Genomic DNA, 25,597 nt, shown 5'->3' on the forward strand with positions numbered 1-25,597 from the left:
AGTTGTGTGTTGAAGTGTGTGTTGAAGTGTGTGTAGTTGTGTGTTGAAGTGTGTGTTGAAGTGTGTGTAGTTGTGTGTTGAAGTGTGTGTAGTTGTGTGTTGAAGTTTGTGTTGAAGTGTGTGTAGTTGTGTGTTGAAGTGTGTGTTGAAGTGTGTGTAGTTGTGTGTTGAAGTGTGTGTAGTTGTGTGTTGAAGTGTGTGTAGTTGTGTGTTGAAGTGTGTGTTGAAGTTTGTGTTGAAGTGTGTGTTGAAGTGTGTGTTGAAGTGTGTGTAGTTGTGTGTTGAAGTGTGTGTTGAAGTTTGTGTTGAAGTGTGTGTTGAAGTGTGTGTTGAAGTGTGTGTAGTTGTGTGTTGAAGTGTGTGTTGAAGTTTGTGTTGAAGTGTGTGTTGAAGTGTGTGTAGTTGTGTGTTGAAGTGTGTGTTGAAGTGTGTGTTGAAGTGTGTGTAGTTGTGTGTTGAAGTGTGTGTAGTTGTGTGTTGTAGTGTGTGTAGTTGTGTGTTGAAGTGTGTGTTGAAGTGTGTGTAGTTGTGTGTTGAAGTGTGTGTAGTTGTGTGTTGAAGTGTGTGTTGAAGTTTGTGTTGAAGTGTGTGTTGAAGTGTGTGTTGAAGTGTGTGTAGTTGTGTGTTGAAGTGTGTGTTGAAGTTTGTGTTGAAGTGTGTGTTGAAGTGTGTGTTGAAGTGTGTGTAGTTGTGTGTTGAAGTGTGTGTTGAAGTTTGTGTTGAAGTGTGTGTTGAAGTGTGTGTAGTTGTGTGTTGAAGTGTGTGTTGAAGTGTGTGTTGAAGTGTGTGTAGTTGTGTGTTGAAGTGTGTGTAGTTGTGTGTTGAAGTGTGTGTTGAAGTGTGTGTTGAAGTGTGTGTAGTTGTGTGTTGACTCCTGACGGCTCCTGTGTGAACCTGTCTGCGGATCGGTCTGGAGCGAGGCGTGTTTCATGAACACACCCTGATAGAGACGGAGGATTTTCACCTCTGCATGAACACTATCATCAGACGCCTGATTTCCTGCATCAGAAACACTGAATCTGACCACCACCATCATCATCTTCATCATCATCTTCATCATGGGGAAGCAGGTAAGACAGCAGACTCATATTATTACAGGCTGAGATTATTTCCCATTCCATTCCAGAGGAGACTCGTGCAGAAGTGGCTGAAATGTTGAACTTCATCTTCACTACGGGAGTTACTTTATTTCCTAGAGTCAATACACAGTCAAGCACAAACATGTTTTTCTGATCATGGTTGTGCTGTGGAGGTCTCTGGTGTTGTTCAGCAACTATTGTGCTCTTAAACGTCTCTGTGACTCTGTGGTCAAACACTGATGATGTTCAGAATTAACTGTTAATGTCAGTGAAGGTCTGAAATCTGGATCAGATCAGCTTCAGAAACACTAAAGACGTCAAAGACATGCAGATGAAATACTTCAGAGCGGATAAAATATAAACTATGAACTATAAACTATTAAACTCAGCGTGGGCCGAGTAATGAAAAGCCTTGATACATATCATTATGAATGCATAGTTACAGTAAACTCAAATTATATATATTTTATATAAATATATTATAAATATTTTAAAGCTAAATTATTTAAAATGACATGTAGTTATTGAAATTATATAAATAAATATTTTATATCATTATATATATAAAATAAATATTTTATATCATTATATATATATATATATATATATATGTATGTATATATATATATATATATATATATGTATGTATATATATATGTATATATATATTTAAATATTTTATATAATATTATTTACTATAACAATATATAAGTATATTGTTACAGTAAATAATAGTAAAATATAAAAAAATATACACTAATTATTTATTATTAACAAAAGTTAATATTTTTTATTAATAACAACTTTTACTGTATATACACACACACAAATAATTAATAATACTTTTTATTAATAACTTTTACTGTAACTAAATATATGTATGTATGTGTATATGTATTAAATATATATAAATGTAACTCCATTTTGCATTTATTTAAGCGATATATCAAATTTGATAATATATTTTTTATGTTTATTTGTTTGTGTTTATTTGTATATGTAAATAATTGAGTAATTTTTATTAAATAATAAAATAATATTTTTTATATTTGACTTGTTTATTGTAACGATATGCATATTGTTACAATAAATCATAGTAAAATATAAAAAAGTACTAATTAATACAAATTAATCATAATTTTTATTAATAACAACAACTTTTACTGTAACTATAAATGTGTATGTGTATAAATATACTTAATATTTTTTATTAATAATGTATTTTACCAGAACTATATATATAATTAAAGTAAAATAAAACATTATATATAAACAAATAAATATTTCTATAAATTAATTATATTTTTAATCAGCATTTACATATATTTAAATGGTATAATAAGTATCTAAATGGATGATTAAAATAATATATTATTGACTTTCGTTTCATCAGAGGTGTTTGAAGGCTGTGGGACTCGATCTGCAGAGGACATCAGTTTAGTTCTACTTCTTCTTGTTCATATGACTCAGTTTATTGAGGTCAGCTTGAGGTCACTCATACTCGCTCTCTAATGGAGCCCTTCATGTTCATTTAGTGTGATGGCCGTCGCCCGTGTCCCGTCTGTCACGTATGATTCTGAAGCGTGCTTGTGATCTCCAGTCTGTGGTCGATACACACGTCTGATCCCACATGCAATCAGATCGTCTGAGCAGCCAATCACAGCTCACTCTGCTGTCACATGTCTTCTGAAATAGTCGATGGCACAATAGCAGACAGAGCAGTGGTGGGAGTTCCCTCGCTTTATTCCAGGAGCGAAAGAAAGAGTTTTCCGGTCAGCTGAGCACGTGCTAATTACACACGAGCGAGTCGGTGTGAAGAGCTCGCCCTCGTTTACTCTTTCAGACGTGCTCAGAAAACACTTAATCACAAAACAATGTGACGTCTTTAAAAGTTCAAAGGTGAAGCAGAAGGTGCTATTAAACACTTTTTTGTGTGCATTAGAGTACAGTGAGAAGATGTTGATTTAAGGATGTTCAGATACTTGTACTGGACAGCAGTTAGTTTTGTCTGTGGTGAAGCGCTCTGCTGTGAGGCTGATGGAGGCGATTCCCCCGCTGCGCTTCATGCTCGCGTGAACACGGCCTACAGGAGGGGCGGCGCGGACACACGATTGTTCTGTTGTCCTCCATGTGCTTCTGTCCGAACATCATCTGTGTTTGGCTCCTGGAGATGTTTACTGGTGGACGCTCAGCTGAGATTCAGTGTAAGTCGCTCTAAATGCTTTAACGAGTCTGTCGCTTCGGCCTTTTAATTGATGACCTGCTTGCTTTATTTGTTGGTTGAGCAGCAGATGACAGTGTTGGACACCAGCGCACTGCAAACTAATCATGCTCTTCCTCTGTGTTTCTGTCTCGAAACATTCTGAAATCGAGATGCATTTACTGGAGAAGCACTTGAAGAAGACTTGTGTAATTTTGTGAGTTTGTGCTTAAAACAAGAACAAATATCTTAATTCAAAGGGAAAACAAGATTATTATGATCAGTTGTACACTGTAAAAAACATTCTAACACAATGTAGTGGAAGTTTAAACTTAAAAGAAGAAAAGTATATACACTTATTAAGAATGTTTAAATATTTTTTTATTGAAAAGCAAGGCTTTGTTTGCAGTGTAAAATCACAAACACATAGTTTTGATATGTGCATGTTTTAATTCTGCTGCTTAATTCATGTCTCAGAAACGATTAAATATTGTCTATAATGATTTAAATGCTTTTTAACACACGTTTATCATGTGGTTATATACAGTTAGCGCACTGGACACTTTGAGTTCATTTGAAAGGGTCAGGTCCGTGCTTTGATGTATAATTCAAGCGTGTTAAATAGATCAATGCTCAGCATTTGCTATCGTAGCTCCTGAAGAACGGAGAGTTGAGCTGCTGTCATTCACTCACTAACACTGAAGTCAGTGCAGTACGATCCTCTCTCAGGGACAGGGTTGCCAGATTTGCGTAACAAAACCACCACAAATACTATTCAAAACCAGCCCCAAACCCGGTTAAATCTAGCCCAATCGTGTTCTGGGGGGTGAAAATCACTTCAATCTGCAGGCTAAAAAAAGAAGAAAAAACAACCCACAGCAACAGTGTGAAACTAATCCAGCTCTGCGGGAAAACAGTGGACTTGGCAACACTTCACCGTGAGCACAGAAACGTTCCTTCTCCAGCGTTGGTGGATTTTGCATCAACTCTTGACACGAGCTGAGAGGAAGACACATATTGATCTGAAAGTTTCGCTCTCAGATTGAAAGTGTGTTTTATGTGTCGCGTAGGAGGAAAAGAGAACGTACGTTTGAACGACTGAAAATCTGACACAGACTTGCTTAAAAAGTTTTTATCAGTTTGAAGGGAAACTTCTAGTATGTCTTTCTAGGTAGTTGCTAAAGTGTTTGTGGTGGTTGCTAGGGTGCTGCTCAACAGTTACTAATGTGTGCTGTGTGGTTGCTAGGCAGTTGCTAAGGTGTTCCTAAGCAGATGCAAATGTGTTCTGAATGGTTGCTACTAGGCTACCAGTAAAGTATTCTGAGTGGTTGCTAAGGTGTTGCTAAGCAGTTGCAAATGTATTCTGAATGGTTGCTACTAGGCTACCAGTAAAGTATTCTGAGTGGTTGCTAAGGTGTTGCTAAGCAGATGCAAATGTGTTCTGAATGGTTGCTACTAGGCTACCAGTAAAGTATTCTGAGTGGTTGCTAAGGTGTTGCTAAGCAGTTGCAAATGTATTCTGAATGGTTGCTACTAGGCTACCAGGAAAGTATTCTGAGTGGTTGCTAGGCAGTTGCGAAGGTGTTGCTAAGCAGATGCAAATGCATTCTGAATGGTTGCTACCAGGCTACTGTAAAGTATTCTGAGTGGTTGCTAAGGTGTTGCTAAGCAGTTGCAAATGTATTCTGAATGGTTGCTACTAGGCTACCAGGAAAGTATTCTGAGTGGTTGCTAGGCAGTTGCGAAGGTGTTGCTAAGCAGATGCAAATGCATTCTGAATGGTTGCTACCAGGCTACTGTTAAGATATTCTGATTGGTTGCTAAGGTTTGCTAAGCAGTTGCAAAGGTGTTCTAAATGGTTCCTAGGCTACTGATAAAGTTTTCTGAGTGGTTGCTAGGCAGTTTCTAAGGTGTTACTAAGCAGTTGCAAATGTGTTCTGAATGGTTGCTACTAGGCTAGGGTTAAGGTATCCTGAGTGGTTGCTAAGGTGTTGCTAAGCAGTTACACATGTGTTCTAAATGGTTGCTAGGCTACTGTTGAGGTTTTCTGGGTGTTTGCTAAGGAGTTGCAAATGTGTTCTGAATGGTTGCTACTAGGCTAGGGTTAAGGTATCCTGAGTGGTTGCTAGGGTGTTGCTAGGCAGTTGCAATTTTGTTCTAAATGCTTGCTACTAGGTTACCAGTAAAGTATTCTGGGTGGTTGCTAAGGTGTTACTAAGCAGTTGCAAATGTGTTCTGAATAGTTGCTACCAAGGTACTGTTAAGGTATTCTGAGTGGTTGCTAAGGTGTTGCTAAGCAGTTACACATGTGTTCTAAATGGTTGCTAGGCTACTGTTGAGGTTTTCTGGGTGTTTGCTAAGGAGTTGCAAATGTGTCCCGAATGGTTGCTACTAGGCTAGGGTTAAGGTATCCTGAGTGGTTGCTAAGGTGTCGCTAAGCAGTTGCAAATGTGTTCTAAATGTTTGCTACTAGGTTACCAGTAAAGTATTCTGAGTGGTTGCTAAGGTGTTCCTAAGCAGTTGCAGATATGTTCTAAATGGTTGCTAGGCCACTGTTAAAGGTTTCCCGAGTGGTTGCTAGGCATTTGCTAAGGTGTTGCTAAGCAGATATAAATATGCTCTGAATGGTTGCTAAGGTGTTGCTAAGCAGATATAAATATGCTCTGAATGGTTGCTAAGGTGTTGCTAAGGAGTTGCAAATGTTTTCTGAATGGTTGCTACTAGGCTACTGTTAAGGTATTTTGAGTGGTTGCTAAGGCATTGCTAAGGAGTTGCAAACGTGTTCTGAATGGTTGCTACTAGGTTACTGTTAAGGTATTCTGAGTGGTTACTAAGGTGTTGCTAAGGAGTTGCAAATGTGTTCTGAATGGTCGCTACTAGGCTACTGTTAAGGCGAATGTGTTCTGAATGGTTGCTAGGGTGTTCTGGGAGGTTACTGGGCTGTTGCTAGGCAGATTCCATCAATATGAAAATTTCTGATGATATGATAATGATAACTTTAGTATAATTAGGATACTATTATAGTTTTTAATCAATACTTTGGATTGGGTTTTATTTTTATATTTTATGGTTTCATTTTAAATGTAGTAATTTTCATTCAATTTTTATAGTTTTTTATGTCTATATAGTGTTTATTCTTTTTTATTTCAGTTTTAGTTTGAGTTATTTTAGTACATCGAGTGAAACTAAGTGAAAATGAGAAATGTTGTCTTGGCAACTAGCTGAAATAAAATACGTTTTTAAATATTTTGCTTTATTTTATTTAAAGTAACAAAAATGTTTTCTGGTTTTAGTTTCATATTTTAGTATTTCTGATGATTTCACAGACATAACTCAGACCACAATGTCTGAAAATAACCGTGTGATGTCACTAACCCGAGGAACTCTGTCAGATCAGCGCTGGTCACCCCGTGTGTGAGCGTAACATAGTTTACAGTCGAGCTCCATCATCTGAAGGCTTGTGTGTCATTAGCACAATTTAAAACCAATTGCTTTGCCCCAAACTCCTCTGTGTTTCCAAGAGTGCAGGAGTCTGGGGTTTTACAGCAGCGCCAAGATGTGTGGCAGATGCCCGCAGAACACCATGGCAACAGCTGGCATGACAAGCATGCGATGGTCTTAAAGTAACAGTGCACCCACATCAACTCAGCTTTGTGTTTACAGCGCTTTATACAATAATGCAGATAGTTTCAAAGCAGCTCTGCAGGGATAAACAGGGAAAAATGGTGTTAATGTTGCAAAATTCATCAACTAAATCAATTTAATCTGTAAAGCAGCTCTAAAAATACAGATCAATTCAGTTCAATAACAAAAATTTCCTCACTGTTATTTTCTTCTGTTGGATATTTTATGATGATTAATTGCATCTAACATCTTAAGTTTGTAAATTAAATAAAAGTGTTATTTACAAATTTTAATTGATTAATTGCTATTAATCGATTTGACAGCACTAGTCGTAATCCAAATGCATGGAAACTTTATATGCAATTCACAAACACAAATCTTAAAGTTAGGCTCTGTTTGATAAAGAGATGTTGTGGATTAGCATTTTGGGTACAAATTGGTTAAGTTTCAGTCTTGAAGTCGACTACTCACCATGACATCCTTTGAGTTCCCTTTCCACGGCCTGTTTTAATCTGGGATCAAGTGAATGCAGCCTGGCATGATTTCAATGCAAATGAGCGCTGGGAACGAGAGGCCGTTATTTAGACGCAGCCCTCACGCTGTCAGGTCCTTCTAACCTTGTTTTAATGCTTTTGTCCTAATTAGCAAGTGTCTTTGAGCACAAACGCCTCCTTCCGCATGTCTCTCACTGTGAGTGGCAGCTTCACCGTCCGACAGGAGTGAGCGAACAGACAAAAACATAACATTAATAAAAAAACGAAAGCTCAGAGCTTGAAACTGCTGGAAGCGTTTGGATTGGGATTGCCAGTATAACGCTGGGAGATACTACATTTAGTATCTGTTTTTTAGTGGAAGGTGCTGAAGGAACAGACAGGGTTTTCGCACAGAAATGCTGGATATAAGTAGGGTAAGACGCGGAGTGTTTGTTTCTTTTCCTTCTGCTCACAGTTTGTTCTAAATTTCTAAACCTAAAAATATATTAAACCTGAAGTGCTTCAACAGTTCATTAAGCCTGAAGTGTTTGCCATGCAGTCTTCATTCAAAACTTTGTTTGGCAGATCATTTTACCTTATGGATGCAACTACTTTTTATTTATTTATTTATTTATTTTATTTTTTTATGCATTAAACCAGTAATTGGGTTGTTTTAACCCAGCAATTGGGTTGTTTTTAACACAGAGATTGGGTTGTTTTTAACACAGAGATTGGGTTGTTTTAACCCAGCAATTGGGTTGTTTTTAACACAGAGATTGGGTTGTTTTTAACACAGAGATTGGGTTGTTTTAACCCAGCAATTGGGTTGTTTTTAACACAGAGATTGGGTTGTTTTAACCCACCGTCTGGGTTGTTTTAAAACAGCGACTGGGTTGTTTTAAAACAGAGATTGGGTTGTTTTAACCCAGCGACTGGGTTGTTTTAAAACAGCGACTGGGTTGTTTTAACACAGATTGGGTTGTTTTAACACAGAGATTGGGTTGTTTTAACCCAGCGATTGGGTTGTTTTAACACAGAGATTGGGTTGTTTTAACCCAGCGACTGGGTTGTTTTAAAACAGAGATTGGGTTGTGTTAACACAGAGATTGGTTGTTTTAACCCAGAGATTGGGTTGTTTTAACACAGATTGGGTTGTTTTAACACAGAGATTGGGTTGTTTTAACCCAGCGATTGGGTTGTTTTAACACAGAGATCGGGTTGTTTTAACCCAGCGACTGGGTTGTTTTAAAACAGAGACTGAGTTTTTTTAAAACAGAGATTGGGTTGTTTTAACCCAATAGTCGAGTTGTTTTAACCCAGCGACTGGGTTGTTTTAAAACAGAGATTTTTTTTTTTTTAAAACAGAGATTGGGTTGTTTTAACCCAATAGTCGAGTTGTTTTAACCCAGCGATTGGTTGTTTTAACACAGAGATTGGGTTGTTTTAACCCAATAGTTGAGTTAAATAAAACTGCCCAGCATGTTGGGCAAACATTTAACCCAACCGCTGGGTTAAAACAACACAATTGCACTGTTTGTCCATTTTCAACCCAAAATGGGTTGTTTTTAACCCAGCATTTTTAGAGTGTAATAAGTAGAAAATTACACTGTGCACAAAAATGTATAGGGTTTTGTACTTTTTAAGAATTTTAAGATTAAAGTTTAAAAAAAAATCCCCATTGATTTGCATTATTTAAATGTTCAAAATTGAATGGTCTCTTGTAATATTTGCATACCGAATTCTGATTGGCTTTCTTTCTTGCATCTATTTAACTGTTTACTGCACTGCAAAGACTGTGTTAGATTATGTTTTGAATGTTTTTTTACACAGAATCAAATGCTAAAAATACAAACTGAATTTACCTAAAACTTGATTGCATTTTGCACAAACACTGATATTTCCTTCAGGAAATAAACATTAGTGGTGCAACTCTTGCATCTGCTGGAAAAAATGTCCAATGTGGCTTGAGATAAACAACAAGAGTAATTCACTTCCATCTGAACTCTCCCTTGAATTCACAAAAGCCAGATTTACATGATCTCATCCTGGAATCGATGTCGACTCTCAGTCCTCGTACTGCAGCTGCGTTGGGCCATTTAACACCCATTTTAATACCCGTTTTTGTTAGTTAGTTATAGTTGTGTTCACTGTTCCATCGCCCACACTCACTGAGACTGTGGTTTGTGTTGCTCTGGTTTGGCTGAAGGTCTTCGGACAGAATTAGAGCTGCAGAATAATGCCAGAGTGAGGCTTGGAAAAAACGCATGATCCGGGCACAGATCCACAGATCATACGTGGAACAATCATTATCACAATCCATATCAGATGGCTGGAGGTATCGATGACATTCATGCTGCAAGAGCTGGTAAAACAGTTCACTTGGTAAACGTTATCTAAGTTGAAAAGAGTGAGGATGAAGGGCAGTTTCTGTTGAACTCGTCTGACTGCAGGCAGCAGAAATTCCAGCATTCTTCTGTTTTACCGCAGACTTGGGAAAGAGCAGCAGTGATATTATAGCAGTCAACCAAAGTATTTCCACACATGCACACAACGCCACTGACTGGAAACGCCAACGCTTTTGTACAGAGCAGAATAAACGTTTGTTTAGTGAAAGCGGTTGAGTTCCCTAGAGCAGGCTATCAGATTGCATGTCCAATCATAAAAAGCAGCGTGTTAAATCTATAGAAGCGAGTGTTTCTTCAACGCTGGAAAGTTGTCTTGTGAACTTTTAATTTGACAATCAACAACATTCAAGACACACATGCACATCATTACAGGTTAGTTCAGTCAAACAAACAAACAAACAAACAAACAATGACTATGTTTCCATCCTAAACTTATGTGCAAACTTATTGGAACATTTGTTAATAAAGCAGCGTTTCCATGTGTTCAAGAGAACAAAATCATCACTTCCTGCGAAAAAGGTGCAAAATCGGTTCCCAAACTGTGGCTCTTTTTTCCTCCATCATAAATGAGTTGGTCTCAGAGCGTCAGATGAAACACAATAAACGCTGTCATGTGATCTTGCGTTTGGATGCTGGTGTTTGGGAACACAATCGTGTGAGACGCTTCTGGACGAAATTAAACCAAATCATTCTGATGACAGACTTTGACTCAGGCATTTCAGAACCACCAAACCAACATTTGAGATGCTGCGTTGTGATTGGTCCATTAGTCCAGTTATCCAATCACAGCCTCTGCTGAGGCAAAGACACGCAAGTTTATTGTTGTGCATCGGTTTTAGTAGGGCCCAAGTCCTCAAAAAGGGCAAAGGCCCTATTGTTTTCCTTAGGTGAATTTTTTTTTTTTTTTTTTACTTTTGGGCACTTTTGAGTCCCATAACATGCTCAAAAACTCTTCAAACTTTGCAAACACGTAGGAATCGTCGTCATCAAAGTCATAGCGCCACCAACTGGCAGCAGGAAGTGTGTCACTTTCAAAATGCTGTGAAATCAGCCTCTTATTTTTACCCGATTTGCTTCAGACTTTGTCAGAATAATGTCAAGACACTGCAGATGCACACCTGTGAAAGGATTCTTGATATCTTGAATACTGTTGTTATGGCAACGCATAAAACATTAATATTCATTATGGGGGTTTCTGAGGCACTTAGCATGCCTCAAATTGCATGAAACACATCAGAGTTGCCAGCCAGAAGACATGGACAAAGCTTTAGAAATGGGCGTGGAGGAGGGCCTCTATAGCGCCACCTTTTGTCTAAAGTTAGGGGTTAGTTTTACCTACAGTCACCAAACTTGGTACATATATTGTTTTCATCAATAGGATAGGATAGGATAGGATGTCTCGAACAGCGTTGCCATGGCGAGGGATTAAAGTAATGACAAAAAAAGGAAAACAGGAAGTGTCTCATATCATGTAAAATCATTGTTTGATTTAAATTAAATTAAAATTGTTTGTTGCCCACCATGCATATGTTTTCTTAAGGTGACGTGGCGCCAAGGTTTGGACCTGTCATTGCTGCTTGCAGCTATATTTCAATTTTGGAGTTTCTGTTGTAGTTTATGCACGTCTTCTTATCAGATAAAATTATTATTCACCTCAATTGAGTGCATATGATTTTTATTTGCATTTTTAGAATTTATGCACATCTTGTTATTTCCATCCAGTGTTTTTTTAATGCAATATCCTAAAATGCGCATAAAAATAGATGGAAACATGGCTAATGATCTCATATTTATCTGGACTATTTTAATTTCATAGTTTTAGTGCATGTATATTTAACCATATTTTTGCATCATTTGCATATTGATTGGAAATAATGCAGAATAAAAGTGGTTTATCTTAATTTGTCTTTGTTTTTACATCATGCATCTCATATTTCATCTCAAGCTCTTCACTGTCACTGCTGTTTTCTTTGTAAACAAGTACACTCGGTTTTTTTCAACAACTTTATTAGAGGCATATACCTAGACCTTCATATAACAAAAAATTGAAATCTGTTATTAGTCTGAATAAAAATCAAGCTGTGAAAGTGGCTGAAGTTGAAGAAACACCCTGAATGTGTCACACATGATGTAATGCAGGAATTCGGCAGAATGTTCCCACTTTTGATGTTGGACCAAAAGCAAAGACAAACATCACAGATGATCCTTTATTCCTTGCATTTTAAACCATCAAATGTTGTTGGAATTGTGTCAGCTGCTGCTTGACACTAATGTTTGTGTCGTCACTTATTGTCTCTCCATAAGATGATTGACTCTCACTGACTGGCAGCCGTGAGATCAAATTAAACTGGATTTCTCAGTCTGGCTTTTACTGTCATCATGTGTTCTGCAGTAAAGTGAAGGCATGAACTACGAGTCTGTGCTTGCAAAAATGTAGTTAAATTATCTTTAGTGTTAAAGGTCTTGATGTGGTTTCAAACCTGTGTGCTGTTATCTTTTTTAATCTTTAATCTTTCAGTAAGAAATTTTCCATTTATTAACATTAGTTAACTACATTAGTTAACATGACCTAGCAATGAAAAATAATTCTAAAGCATTAATTAATCGTTCATTTAACATTTAGTCATACTTTATCGCGTTCAAAAGTTAATTTATTAAAGTTACACTAGGTAAATTGTATGGAAGCCTGTTTCTGCCACTAAATAAAAAAAATAAAAAGAGTAATTGTGACTTTTTATCTCGCAATCGCGAGTTTATATCTCAAAATTGCATGATATAAAGTCAGACTTGCGTGATATAAAGTCAGAATTGTGAGATATAAAGTCAGAATTGTGAGATATAAAGTCAGAATTGCGAGATATAAAGTCAGAATTGTGAGATATAAAGTCAGAATTGTGAAATATAAAGTCAGAATTGCGAGATATAAAGTCAGAATTGTGAAATATAAAGTCAGAATTGCGAGATATAAAGTCAGAATTGTGAGATATAAAGTCAGAATTTCGAGATATAAAGTCAGAATTGTGAAATATAAAGTCAGAATTGCGAGATATAAAGTCAGAATTGCGAGATATAAAGTCAGAATTTCGAGATATAAAGTCAGAATTGTGAAATATAAAGTCAGAATTGGGAGATATAAAGTCAGAATTGTGAAATATAAAGTCAGAATTGCGAGATATAAAGTCAGAATTTCGAGATATAAAGTCAGAATTGTGAAATATAAAGTCAGAATTGCGAGATATAAAGTCAGAATTGTGAAATATAAAGTCAGAATTGCGAGATATAAAGTCAGAATTGTGAGATATAAAGTCAGAATTTCGAGATATAAAGTCAGAATTGTGAAATATAAAGTCAGAATTGCGAGATATAAAGTCAGAATTGCGAGATATAAAGTCAGAATTGTGAAATATAAAGTCAGAATTGCGAGATATAAAGTCAGAATTGTGAGATATAAAGTCAGAATTTCGAGATATAAAGTCAGAATTGTGAAATATAAAGTCAGAATTGCGAGATATAAAGTCAGAATTTCGAGATATAAAGTCAGAATTGTGAAATATAAAGTCAGAATTGCGAGATATAAAGTCAGAATTGTGAAATATAAAGTCAGAATTGCGAGATATAAAGTCAGAATTGTGAGATATAAAGTCAGAATTTCGAGATATAAAGTCAGAATTGTGAAATATAAAGTCAGAATTGCGAGATATAAAGTCAGAATTGCGAGATATAAAGTCAGAATTGTGAGATATAAAGTCAGAATTGCGAGATATAAAGTCAGAATTGTGAAATATAAAGTCAGAATTTCGAGATATAAAGTCAGAATTGTGAAATATAAAGTCAGAATTGCGAGATATAAAGTCAGAATTGTGAGATATAAAGTCAGAATTTCGAGATATAAAGTCAGAATTGTGAGATATAAAGTCAGAATTGCGAGATATAAAGTCAGAATTGCGAGATATAAAGTCAGAATTGTGATATATAAAGTCATAATTGCGAGATATAAAGTCAGAATTGTGATATATAAAGTCAGAATTTCGAGATATAAAGTCAGAATTGCGAGATATAAAGTCAGAATTGTGAGATATAAAGTCAGAATTGTGAGATATAAAGTCAGAATTGTGAGATATAAAGTCAGAATTGTGATATATAAAGTCATAATTGCGAGATATAAAGTCAGAATTGTGATATATAAAGTCAGAATTTCGAGATATAAAGTCAGAGTTTCGAGATATAAAGTCAGAATTGCGAGATATAAAGTCAGAATTGTGAGATATAAAGTCAGAATTACAAGATATAAAGTCAGAATTGTGATATATAAAGTCAGAATTGTGATATATAAAGTCATAATTGTGATATATAAAGTCAGAATTGTGATATATAAAGTCAGAATTGCGAGATATAAAGTCAGAATTGTGAGATATAAAGTCAGAATTGCGAGATATAAAGTCAGAATTGTGATATATAAAGTCAGAATTGCGAGATATAAAGTCAGACTTGTGATATATAAAGTCAGAATTGCGAGATATAAAGTCAGAATTGTGAGATATAAAGTCAGAATTGCGAGATATAAAGTCAGAATTGTGAGATATAAAGTCAGAATTGCGAATATAAAGTCAGAATTGTGTGATATAAAGTCAGAATTGCGAGATATAAAGTCAGAATTGTGAGATATAAAGTCAGAATTGTGAGATATAAAGTCAGAATTGTGAGATATAAAGTCAGAATTTCGAGATATAAAGTCAGAATTGCGAGATATAAAGTCAGAATTGTGAGATATAAAGTCAGAATTTCGAGATATAAAGTCAGAATTGTGAGATATAAAGTCAGAATTGTGAGATATAAAGTCAGAATTGTGAGATATAAAGTCAGAATTTCGAGATATAAAGTCAGAATTGCGAGATATAAAGTCAGAATTGTGATATATAAAGTCAGAATTGCGAGATATAAAGTCAGACTTGTGATATATAAAGTCAGAATTCTGAGATATAAAGTCAGAATTGTGAGATATAAAGTCAGAATTGTGTGATATAAAGTCAGAATTGTGAGATTTAAAGTCAGAATTGTGAGATTTAAAGTCAGAATTCTGAGATATAAAGTCAGAATTGTGAGATATAAAGTCAGAATTATGTGATATAAAGTCAGAATTGTGCGATTTAAAGTCAGAATTCTGAGATATAAAGTCAGAATTGTGCGATTTAAAGTCAGAATTCTGAGATATAAAGTCAGAATTGCGAGATATAAAGTCAGAATTCTGAGATAAAAAGTCGCAATTACTCTTTTTATTTTTTTAAAATAAAACTACAAGAATCTTGCCGCAGAAGAACATTGATTTGCTTGTGCTTCAGTTCTGAGTAGCTTATTTCCCGCGAAATCCGTCCCGACTGCTTTTCAGCAGTTTGGAACATGAATTTGCATGTTTTCCAAAGTATGTAATCAAATAGTTTTATCAAATATCAAATAGTTTAATCAAATGTTTTATTTATTTTATTATTTTTTTTTATTTTAGTTTAATCTTCTTATTTATTTATTTTTACATTTATTTCGGACTCCAGTTTGAAAACCCTAACATCACTTAACCCCGCCTACACTGGTAGACGCCCGATTCCTGCGCTCTGATTGGCTTGTTCGGTGGTCCGTCATCGGCTGATATTAGAGATGGAAAGAGGGGCAGAAACTGAAGCGAAAGACAGTGAAACACAGCAGCTCTTTGACAGTCTGAAACTGGACACACTCTCCACTCATTCAGCCCGAAACTGTCTCCGTTCGCTCGCTTTTATCAGACAGTGAGACTTTCATCATGTTGCAGGTAAGAAGAAACATTCTGCATTCCTCCGGCCGAATGAAGCTGCTTTCAGAGAAGTGATTTCTTCTTTTCAGTACTTTATATTGAATAGACACGGAGTTTTGAGGAGCTTTCGTTTCAGTTTCGGGCGTCTGTGAAAGTCATTATTAAGTCAGACTGAATCATGAGCCAGTCTCTTTACTTCCTTCAGTGGCTGGAAAGAAAACTTTATATGAACGCAGCGCCTCAGATGTCTTGAAGTGATTGGTAAAGTTTATCTCGGGACATTTCTGTTTGTCTAATATCTACCAATAGATGTCACTGTTGAGATGTCATCCGTACACTAAAAAATGCTGGGTTGAAAACAACCCAAGTTGGGTTGAAAATGGACAAACCCAGCGATTCGGTTTAATGTTTGACCAAAGCTGGGTAGTTTTATTTAACTCAACTATTGTTTAAAAATGACTGTAGGCCTATTTCTTGCTTAAAATGAACCCAAAATATGTTAAAGGCAACAATAATAATCAAAAGGTGAACATTTATTAATAAACAAATTAATAAATGTTTATTGTTTAGTTATTATTCATTAATAAATGTTCATTTCCAACCTACTTTGGGTTCATTTAAGCAATACAGTGATTTTTAAACAATAATTGAGTTAAATAAAACTACTCAGCAGGTTGGGCAAACATTTAACCCAACCACTGGGTTAAAACATCCCAATCTCTGGGTTAAAACAACCTATTCGCTGAGTTAAAACAACCCAATCTCTGGGTTAAAACAACCTATTTGCTGGGTTAAAACAACCCAATCCCTGGGTTAAAACAACCCAATCTCTGGGTTAAAACAACCCAATTGCTGGGTTAAAACAACCTATTCGATGGGTTAAAACAACCCAATCCCTGGGTTAAAACAACCCAATCACTGGGTTAAAACAACCCAATCTCTGGGTTAAAACAACCTATTCGCTGGGTTAAAACATCCCAATCGCTGGGTTAAAACAACCCAATCCCTGTGTTAAAACAACCCAATCGCTGGGTTAAAACAACCTATTCGCTGGGTTTAAACAACCCAATCTCTGGGTTAAAACAACCTATTCGCTGGGTTAAAACATCCCAATCGCTGGGTTAAAACATCCCAATCACTGGGTTAAAACAACCCAATCTCTGGGTTAAAACAACCTATTCGCTGGGTTAAAACATCCCAATCGCTGGGTTAAAACATCCCAATCGCTGGGTTAAAACATCCCAATCACTGGGTTAAAACAACCCAATCGCTGGGTTAAAACATCCCAATCACTGGGTTAAAACATCCCAATAGCTGGGTTAAAACATCCCAATCGCTGGGTTAAAACAACCTATTCGCTGGGTTAAAACAACCCAATCGCTGGGTTAAAACAACCCAATCGCTGGGTTAAAACATCCAAATCGCTGGGTTAAAACAACCCAATCGCTGGGTTAAAACATCCAAATCGCTGGGTTAAAACATCCCAATCGCTGGGTTAAAACAACCCAATTTCTGGGTTAAAACAACCCAATTTCTGGGTTAAAACAACCTATTCGCTGGGTTAAAGCAACCCAATCGCTGGGTTAAAACAACCTATTTGTTGGGTTAAAACAACCCAATCTCTGGGTTAAAACAACCTTTTCGCTGGGTTTAAACAACCCAATCGCTGGGTTAAAACAACCTATTAGCTGGGTTAAAACAACCCAATCGCTGGGTTAAAACAACCTATTCACTGAGTTAAAACAACCCATTCGCTGGGTTAAAACAACCCAATCTCTGGGTTAAAACAACCCAATCTCTGTGTTAAAACAACCCAATCTATGGGTTAAAACAACCCAATCGCTGGGTTAAAACAACCTATTCGCTGAGTTAAAACAACCCAATCGCTGGGTTAAAACAACCTATTCGCTGGGTTAAAAAAACCTATTCGCTTGGTTAAAACAACCCAATCGCTGGGTTAAAACAACCTATTCGCTGGGTTAAAACAACCCAATCTCTGGGTTAAAACAACCTATTCGCTGGGTTAAAACAACCCAATCTCTGTGTTAAAACAACCCAATCTCTGGGTTAAAACAACCTGTTCGCTGGGTTTAAACAACCCAATCTCTGGGTTAAAACAACCCAATCGCTGGGTTAAAACAACCTATTCGCTTGGTTAAAACAACCCAATCGCTGGGTTAAAACAACCTATTCGCTGGGTTAAAACAACCCAATCGCTGGGTTAAAACAACCTATTCGTTGGGTTAAAACAACCCAATCTCTGTGTTAAAACAACCCAATCTCTGGGTTAAAACAACCTATTCGCTGGGTTTAAACAACCCAATCGCTGGGTTAAAACAACCTATTAGCTGGGTTAAAACAACCCAATCGCTGGGTTAAAACAACCTATTCACTGAGTTAAAACAACCCATTCGCTGGGTTAAAACAACCCAATCTCTGGGTTAAAACAACCCAATCTCTGTGTTAAAACAACCCAATCTATGGGTTAAAACAACCCAATCGCTGGGTTAAAACAACCTATTCGCTGAGTTAAAACAACCCAATCGCTGGGTTAAAACAACCTATTCGCTGGGTTAAAAAAACCTATTCGCTTGGTTAAAACAACCCAATCGCTGGGTTAAAACAACCTATTCGCTGGGTTAAAACAACCCAATCTCTGGGTTAAAACAACCTATTCGCTGGGTTAAAACAACCCAATCTCTGTGTTAAAACAACCCAATCTCTGGGTTAAAACAACCTGTTCGCTGGGTTTAAACAACCCAATCTCTGGGTTAAAACAACCCAATCGCTGGGTTAAAACAACCTATTCGCTTGGTTAAAACAACCCAATCGCTGGGTTAAAACAACCTATTCGCTGGGTTAAAACAACCCAATCGCTGGGTTAAAACAACCTATTCGTTGGGTTAAAACAACCCAATCTCTGTGTTAAAACAACCCAATCTCTGGGTTAAAACAACCTATTCGCTGGGTTTAAACAACCCAATCGCTGGGTTAAAACAACCTATTAGCTGGGTTAAAACAACCCAATCGCTGGGTTAAAACAACCTATTCACTGAGTTAAAACAACCCATTCGCTGGGTTAAAACAACCCAATCTCTGGGTTAAAACAACCCAATCTCTGTGTTAAAACAACCCAATCTATGGGTTAAAACAACCCAATCGCTGGGTTAAAACAACACAATCGCTGGGTTAAAACAACCAATTCACTGGGTTAAAACAACCCATTCACTGGGTTAAAACAACCCATTCGCTGGGTTAAAACAACCCAATCTCTGGGTTAAAACAACCCAATCTCTGGGTTAAAACAACCCAATCTATGGGTTAAAACAACCCAATCGCTGGGTTTAATACAACACAATCGCTGGGTTAAAACAACCAATTCACTGGGTTAAAACAACCCATTTGCTGGGTTAAAACAACCCAATCTCTGGGTTAAAACAACCCAATCTCTGTGTTAAAACAACCCAATCTATGGGTTAAAACAACCCAATCGCTTGGTTAAAACAACACAATCGCTGGGTTAAAACAACCTATTCGCTGGGTTAAAACAACCCAATCGCTGGGTTAAAACAACCTATTTGTTGGGTTAAAACAACCCAATCTCTGTGTTAAAACAACCCAATCTCTGTGTTAAAACAACCCAATCTCTGGGTTAAAACAACCTATTCGCTGGGTTAAAACAACCCAATCTCTGTGTTAAAACAACCCAATCTCTGGGTTAAAACAACCTGTTCGCTGGGTTTAAACAACCCAATCTCTGGGTTAAAACAACCCAATCGCTGGGTTAAAACAACCTATTCGCTTGGTTAAAACAACCCAATCGCTGGGTTAAAACAACCTATTCGCTGGGTTAAAACAACCCAATCGCTGGGTTAAAACAACCTATTCGCTGGGTTAAAACAACCCAATCGCTGGGTTAAAACAACCCAATCTCTGTGTTAAAACAACCCAATCTCTGGGTTAAAACAACCTATTCGCTGGGTTTAAACAACCCAATCGCTGGGTTAAAACAACCTATTAGCTGGGTTAAAACAACCCAATCGCTGGGTTAAAACAACCTATTCACTGAGTTAAAACAACCCATTCGCTGGGTTAAAACAACCCAATCTCTGGGTTAAAACAACCCAATCTCTGTGTTAAAACAACCCAATCTATGGGTTAAAACAACCCAATCGCTGGGTTAAAACAACACAATCGCTGGGTTAAAACAACCAATTCACTGGGTTAAAACAACCCATTCACTGGGTTAAAACAACCCATTCGCTGGGTTAAAACAACCTAATCTCTGGGTTAAAACAACCCAATCTCTGGGTTAAAACAACCCAATCTATGGGTTAAAACAACCCAATCGCTGGGTTTAAGACAACACAATCGCTGGGTTAAAACAACCAATTCACTGGGTTAAAACAACCCATTCGCTGGGTTAAAACAACCCAATCTCTGGGTTAAAACAACCCAATCTCTGTGTTAAAACAACCCAATCTATGGGTTAAAACAACCCAATCGCTGGGTTAAAACAACACAATCGCTGGGTTAAAACAACCTATTCGCTGGGTTAAAACAACCCAATCGCTGGGTTAAAACAACCTATTTGTTGGGTTAAAACAACCCAATCTCTGGGTTAAAACAACCTATTCGCTGGGTTTAAACAACCCAATCGCTGGGTTAAAACAACCTATTAGCTGGGTTAAAACAACCCAATCGCTGGGTTAAAACAACCTATTCACTGAGTTAAAACAACCCATTCGCTGGGTTAAAACAACCCAATCTCTGGGTTAAAACAACCCAATCTCTGTGTTAAAACAACCCAATCTATGGGTTAAAACAACCCAATCGCTGGGTTAAAACAACCCAATCGCTGGGTTAAAACAACCTATTCACAGAGTTAAAACAACCCATTCGCTGAGTTAAAACAACCCATTCGCTGGGTTAAAACAACCCAATCTCTGTGTTAAAACAACCCAATCTCTGTGTTAAAACAACCCAATCTATGGGTTAAAACAACCCAATCGCTGGGTTAAAATAACACAATCGCTGGGTTAAAACAACCCATTCGCTGGGTTAAAACAACCCAATCTCTGGGTTAAAACAACCCAATCTCTGTGTTAAAACAACCCAATCTATGGGTTAAAACAACCCAATCGCTGGGTTAAAACAACCCATTCGCTGGGTTAAAACAACCCAATCTCTGGGTTAAAACAACCCAATCTCTGTGTTAAAACAACCCAATCTATGGGTTAAAACAACCCAATCGCTGGGTTAAAACAACCAATTCACTGGGTTAAAACAACCCATTCGCTGGGTTAAAACAACCCAATCTCTGTGTTAAAACAACCCAATCTCTGTGTTAAAACAACCCAATCGCTGGGTTAAAACAACACAATCGCTGGGTTAAAACAACCCAATCGCTGGGTTAAAACAACCAATTCACTGGGTTAAAACAACCCATTCGCTGGGTTAAAACAACCCAATCTCTGTGTTAAAACAACCCAATTTTTAGCCCAGGATAGTTTAGAGTGTGTAAATGCAGAGACAGTCACTTGTTTTAAGTGTCCAGATCCATAAAGAGACGAGCAGCTTTCATGCAGCTGAGTGAAGTATTGAAATATCTTAGTGGTGAGATCAAGATCTGAAGTGCAGAAAGCCTCTGTTATCATTTATCATCTCGTCCAGCAGCCAATAATCACACCGGATGTGTTCAAACGTCAGTTCCAGGTTAATCCTGAAATCCCTTCATTCAGGAGCTCTGGATCGAAACAAGGACGGGTCGTTCACAGCATTGATCTGTGTGTCATTGACTGGCAGTGTCAGTTTTGGTTCACACTAATGCAGTATATTTACGTACTTGGACGGATTGATCAGTGAGATCAGGACACGTGTAGGTCAGTCACATGAGAGAGTGATGGTGAAGAAGTGTTCAGATGAATAATTACTGTCAAATATCACAATATACACTGCAACGTGTCTAAACATACTACATGGATTTACTCGAGAAGCAAAACTGTGCAAAATCATAATAGTATTCAAAGAATACACTTTGAATTCATTTTATTTTTCTTCTACCATTTTAAGCATATTTATTTAATATTATTTTATATACCAAGACTTCATATTATTGTAATTTTATAGTGAAAGAAAAAAAACGAATGAAAGGTTTTTATTGGCCCAAGGCCACACATGCAAACTAGATTCTCACTCGCCTGCTGATTGCAGTCAGTGTAATGTGCTGTTTTAACACTGAGTGTGTGTGTGTGTGTGTGTGTGTGTGTGTGTGTGTGTGTGTGTGTGTGTGTGTGTGTGTGTGTGTGTGCTGAACTGGATCTCAGTGTGATGATGGCAGTCAGTGCTGGTCCTCAGGCCACTTCTGACACGAGTGACTCTGAATCCTCCAACAGCTGCTGGGAAAAACACACTCGCTCGGTCACAATTCATTTTCCATCAGAGAGATGTGAGTGATACTGCAGGAATCACATTCTGTTTATCATCCATAATTAATAACTGCACCGATGGGAATTTGATGAATCTGTCAAGAACGTGCAAATCATATTTCATAATAATAAACACATAAATAAATAAAATAAACATTCTGCATAAAGAAAATATTTTATTTTAGAATCATCAAGATCCAGTTTGCACTGCAGCGTTTCTATATATCAATATATTATATTTATTTATTTATTTTTTAAAAAACAAGTCTCTTATGTAAATGTGCCAGATTTAGCCATTCTGGCTAATTTTCATCTGCAGTCCCTGTTTGTATATTTTTGTGTGTGTATATATATATATATATATATATATATATATATATATATATATATATATAAACCATTTGTCTAAATCATAACGGCTCATCAAAGGTCATGTGTCCAAAAAACTCTGATGTTTTGATATAAATCAATCTGTCACTTGGTATTATGGCTCATATAGAACAATATTTGTCCCAGATTTTGTTCTGTGTATCCGACGTGAATCTGCTGTTTTCACATTTCTCTGTCAGATTCATGATGTTGCATGTTGTTTGGCTTTAATTAATTTAAAAGATTAATTAATTTGAAGAACTTTTTATACGCGTGTAACATCTGGGCCTGAAGCAAAACCAATCGACTGGACAGCAGAGGAGGAGGTCAATCCATCAGGATAAACCATATAATTACAGTTAACCGGCTGAATCTGGATCAGTCTCTGCTCTTCACTAAATCAACACATTTATTCCCAGTGTTTTACTCCTCTCTGTCACTCAGAAGTGAGTCGGACAGACAGTGACTCCCGAATCTCTTTCCACGGCACTTCTCTAGGTGGAGTAGCTTTTCCTGGAATTATCAGCAGCTTTTCCTGTTGTGCTGACTTCACTTACCAGCGTCTCTCTCTCTCTCTGAGTCTGTGTGTTTATTAGTGATGTCCGATTCACCAAAGATTCGTTCTTTTGAGTCGAGTCCGCTCATGAACCAGTTCACAATACTGCACTCTAAAGGATTCGTTCATGAATCGTTTTGAATCATTGGGAGCGGCTCATGTGTGATTCATAATGTTATTTTTATTTTTTTTATTTTTGTTAAACATTACAGTAAACAATGGGGTCATAACATATGCAAATTTTAGTGGTTCTCATAGTTAATTCTGAGAATTAATAATTTTAATAATATTTTATTTGGCTATCTATCCTGCCTATATATTTAAAATGATATATATGCTTATTAAATATCAAGATCATTAGAACTTGAATGCAGGCTCATCATTTCACGTAAAATGAATTTTCTTTTAAAATATAATTTTTACTATATTTGGTGATGCAACTTACAGTTAAAAAGTTTTTGATAATTTTGATAATCATGCAAGGATTTGATTGATAATTTGCTGTACAATTGTCAGAAATATTAGGAAATAAAATGTGCTGAAATATTTACAGCTTGAACATGCAAAATCTGAAAGATGCAAATTAATTTTACGAAGTTCTAGTATTTTTCTATGTTCTGATTTCACATGTTTTAATTGTTTTAAAAAATGTTGCTTTCATTTGTTTTCTTTTAATGCAAAATCGTCACAAAATGATATTGACCAAAACTTTTCCTTTCCATTTCAAATCTGAATCTGAACTGGAATCTGTGAAATTACAATAAACAACCAAAATACATAATCTTCAGGGTTATTAGTGTTAACTAAAACTAAAAACATTAAAAAAAGAAGAAATTATTAATTGAAATGAAAAATAAACATCAACTGAAATAAAGTAATAGTTAAGGTACTAAAGCTACTTAAAATATTTCAGATATTTAATAAGATATTTTATTAAAATGAAAACAAAAAATAAAAAATAAAATTTAATTCAAAATATTAACAAAAACTATAATAATATATGACACTGAAATAACTGATATGCTGACATATTATGGGAACGCCGTGATGTCAAGGGTGACGTGATGACGTAAAAGAATAGCCGAATCTCTTGTTTGCTGAAATGAACTGTTCGAAAGAACCGATTCGCGGAAATGGGTCGGACTTCCCTCTGTAGCGTGTGTATGTGTGTGTGTGTGTGTGAGAGAGAGAGAGAGAGTGTGTGTGTGTGTGTGTGTGTGTGAGAGAGAGAGAATGTGTGTGTGTGTGTGAGTTCACCGTTGCGCACTGGCAGTGACTTTGGATTAAGCGTGAACCATCTGGAACTGCTGCTCTGGCACTGGAGCTTTTCTCCGCGTAAAACACGCTTTCTGAAATCTGTACAGAAGTTCTGGAAATGGCTGTGAAGCGAGAAGCGACGCGAAATCCATCGGTGGGTGAAACAGAACTGCGTACTGTAATAGTGTGTGTGTGTGTGACAGCAGACTGATACTCTGTCTAATATTCCGCGTTCGGTGTGTAACTGCGCCCGCACAGAGTTAAAAGTTGATTCCTGTGGAAATGGACCAGATTTTGTTGTGTTAAGCTGCTCTTATCAAGTCAGTGAATGTTTGGAGTAACAGAAGATGGTTTTTGGTCTGTTGCTCTGAAGGCATTTGAACAGTTAAACATTAATTCGCCCTGATGCTTCGATTTTAACCCGTTCAGAACTTTTGATTGATGATCTATTATGGTTTAGGTTACAGTAGAAATGAGGCACAAATCTAGACGAAGCTGCTGTTTGGGATTTAATTCTGTTGCATTTGTATTATTTATTATATTGTATCATTGAGGTTTCTTGGCTTGACTTTATTACACTCTAAAAAATGCTGGGTTAAAAACAACCCAAGCTGGGTTAAAAATGGACAAACACAGAGATTGGGTCGTTTTAACACAGAGATTGGTTTAATCTAGCAATTTAATTTTAACCCACCGATTGGGTTGTTTTAATATAGCAATTTCATTTCATTTTAACCCAGCGATTGGATCGTTTTAATCTAACAATTGGTTTTTAAAAGTGAATGGGTTGTTTTAACCAAGCGAATGGGTCATTTTTTAACAGAGATTGGGTCGTTTTAACACAGCGATTGGGTCATTTTCACACAGAGATTGGGTCGTTTTAACACAGCGATTGGGTCTTTTAACCCAGAGATTGGGTCGTTTTAACCCAGCCATTGGGCTGTTTTAATATAGCAAATTCATTTTAACCCAGCGTTTGGGTCGTTTTAACCCAGCGATTGGGTCATTTTTTAACCCAGCGAATGGGTCGTTTTAACCCAGCGATTGGGTTGTTTTAACACAGAGATTGGGTCATTTTTAACACAGAGATTGGGTCATTTTTAACACAGAGATTGGGTCATTTTAATCACAGAGATTGGGTCATTTTAAACACAGAGATCGGGTCATTTTAACACAGAGATTGGTTTAATCTAGCAATTTCATTTCATTTTAACCCAGCGATTGGGTTGTTTTAACACAGAGATTGGGTCATTTTTAACACAGAGATTGGGTCATTTTTAACACAGAGATTGGGTCATTTTAATCACAGAGATTGGGTCATTTTAAACACAGAGATTGGGTCATTTTAACACAGCGACTGGGTCATTTTAACACAGCGATTGGGTCGTTTTAACACAGCGATTGGGTCGTTTTAACACAGCGAT

At 36.7% G+C, this 25,597-nt stretch overlaps 1 protein-coding gene across 4 annotated transcripts in view; it reads left to right on the plus strand.

Moving 5' to 3' along the window:
* Window positions 1-814: 814 nt before the first annotated feature.
* Window positions 815-25,597, plus strand: part of mid1 (midline 1) — a 46,964-nt gene continuing 22,181 nt past the window's right edge. Inside the window, exon 1 of one of the 4 annotated variants that reach the window (XM_067409731.1) lies at window positions 815-1,070. The gene's annotated coding sequence lies outside the window, so the exon portion shown is untranslated. Of the gene's footprint in view, window positions 1,071-3,152; window positions 3,284-15,459; window positions 15,582-24,066; window positions 24,328-25,597 lie in introns of those variants that run through there. The other 3 variants (XM_067409732.1, XM_067409730.1, XM_067409729.1) reach the window with 3 other exon arrangements.

The sequence above is a fragment of the Chanodichthys erythropterus genome, chromosome 14, assembly GCF_024489055.1.
Source record: "Chanodichthys erythropterus isolate Z2021 chromosome 14, ASM2448905v1, whole genome shotgun sequence".
NCBI classification, from domain to species: Eukaryota; Metazoa; Chordata; class Actinopteri; order Cypriniformes; family Xenocyprididae; genus Chanodichthys; species Chanodichthys erythropterus.